The sequence below is a fragment of the Ovis canadensis genome, chromosome 1 (genome assembly GCF_042477335.2).
Source record: "Ovis canadensis isolate MfBH-ARS-UI-01 breed Bighorn chromosome 1, ARS-UI_OviCan_v2, whole genome shotgun sequence".
In the NCBI taxonomy this organism is placed as follows: domain Eukaryota; kingdom Metazoa; phylum Chordata; class Mammalia; order Artiodactyla; family Bovidae; genus Ovis; species Ovis canadensis.
The window spans coordinates 231872705-231875295 of NC_091245.1; positions in this window are offsets into that span (position 1 = coordinate 231872705).

Sequence of the window (2591 nt, forward strand, 5' to 3'; positions counted from 1 at the left end):
GAGTGGGCGTGGTACTCGGTGGGCCGGACCAGCGGGGCGCGAAGGGGAACGGCGGCGTGAGTTTTTCACTCGGAACTTCCTAAGCGGGGGGCGCTGTCCTCTCTTTTCCTGCTTTGCTCCCGCTGCCGACTCCGTGCCGCTCCTCCGGAGAAAGTGCGGGCCTCCCGTCGGGCCCGACGCCAGGCTCCTCCTGCGCGATCCCACCTGCGCGAAGGACGCGAGAACGCGCGCAGCGCTCCTCTTACTATTGCTCTCCGCCGCTTCTTTGCTGCTCTTAATAACACACAGTTGATTGAGCACCTTATGATGTGTTTCAGGTACTGGGGAAACTAAGTGGAATGTGACAAGCTCTCGGACCTCAAAGAGTTCACAGTTCAGTTGGAGAGAGCGGCAGAAACTAATACCGTATGGCGAATGAATGAGTGTAGTGAGGACTGCGGCTGAGATGAGCACTGAATTCTAGCGGAATGTCAGGGAAAGGCGTTTGGGAAACGGAGAGTAAGTGTACCGTTTAACCAGCTGTAGGGGAAAGTGGCGGCGAGGGGGTGAGGAGTGCTAAAGATCCTGAAAGTTCATACCTAAACTAGAATTAATAAGAATGAGTCAGTCTTGGTTCTTTATGAAGGGGTGGGTTATAGAGGTGAGGGGAGCGTTACGGATAATAAAGATGCAAGCATGAAACAACTGAGTGAGTGAGTGAGTTGATCTGGGAATGAGAGCGGGAACTCCAGAGTACGAACGACGAAGCTTGTTTCATGAGGAGCCATGCAAGGTAGAAATTTCTAGCAGAGCAGCAAGGACGCCAGACCTGTGGTGGTTGCCCAGCTTCATGACAGAACTCTTGAGGGTGACAAAGCTAGAGCTTCAATAACAATGAGGATTACTAGATATTAGGAAGATTAGAGGTGATGAGGGCCTATCCTGGATGGAGCAAGGGAAACGGGCTTCCCAGGTGGCGCTAGTGGTAAAGTACCTGCCTGCCAATGCGGGAGACCGCAGAGACATGAAATCGATCCCTGGGTTGTGAAGATCCCCTGGAGGAGTGCATGGCAAACCACTCTATTAAGTATTCTTGCCTGGAGAATTCCATGGATAGAGGCGGCAGGTGGGCTGCAGTCCATAGAGTCGAAAAGCGTCAGACAGGAGTGAAGCAACTTGTCTGCAGGCAAGATGAGTGTTTCACAGGTGAAATGGATGACTTTGTGAATAATAGCTTATGAGGTCTGAGAGAAAGGCTGGACTTGAGAACCTCTCCCAGGTTTCTAGCGTGGGCTCCCCAGTAGAGATCAGAATGCAGGGAGAGGGGAGTGAGGGAGGATGCCAGAGAAGAGAGATCAGTTTGGAACATGTTGCCTTTGAGATGTCTGCACAAGACGACTCCACCTTCCACCTCCCATTCTCCAGCTCCGAAGGAGGAGCCCCCAGTCTAATAAAGCTGTCTTGCCAAGATTATTAACAATGCCATCTTCCCAATCTCAGTGGTCACTTCTCTCCCTATCTTACTCCACTTCTCAACATCAGTTGATGCAGTTGACACCCCCTTCTTCATGGCTCCTTTGACATACTCTTGCCTTGTTTTCCTGCTGGTTTAGTGGGCTCTCATTTGCTAGCTCATTTGTCAGCTCCTCCTGTTCTACCTGAACTCATGTTCAAGTGCTCCCGAATCCAGTCCTGGACTCTCCTCCACTCCTGCAGTTCCATAGCTTTAAATATCATAACTGTTCTGTACTGTCCAATAGGTAGTCATCACCACATGTGACAAGTTGACACTTGAAATGTGGTTAGTCCTATTTGAGGTGTGTTATAAGTATAAAACACACACCAGATTTCAAAACAATATGAAAAATATATATATCTCTCTGGGAATTCCCTGGCGGTCCAGTGGTTAGGACTCCACACTTGCACTGCAGGGAACACAGGTTCGATCCCTGGTTGGGGAACTAAGATCCCACATGCCTCAAGATGCAACCGAAAAGAAAATCTCATTAATTTTTATACTGATTACATTTTGAATTTATAATATTTATGTATATTGGGTCAAATAAAATGTTAAAGTTAATTTCACCTGCTTTGACTTTTTAATCTGACAGCTAGAAAACTTTATGTGTGTGGCTTACATATTTCTGTTGGTGCTGATTTATACGCTGATGCCTTCTAAATAACCTCCATTCCAGACTCCTTTCTTAAACAATGACTCCTATTTCAACTGCCTATATAACATCTCTGCATGGATGACTAATGGGCATTTCAAATCTTACATATCCAAAACAGAATCCTTGAGTTCTCTCTAATGTTCTACCTGTTCCTCCCTAGCTGCTCCTCAGCAAAGTAAATGGCACATCTCCCCACCTGTTGCCAGCCACGAGCCTAACATCCTAACGGCTTACTTACCTCAGCGCCAATATCTGCTCCCTACCTTTGCAGTTGTCAGCTTTCCTCCAAAAACAACCTGAATCCATGCATGAGCTCCACCACTATTGTTCTTAAAAGACTGATGCTTGCAATAGTATACTGCAACAGACGTTTAAATTCTTTTTTAAATTTTGCTCCGTTTTCATGAGAAACACACCTAGTATGACATTCAAACAGTA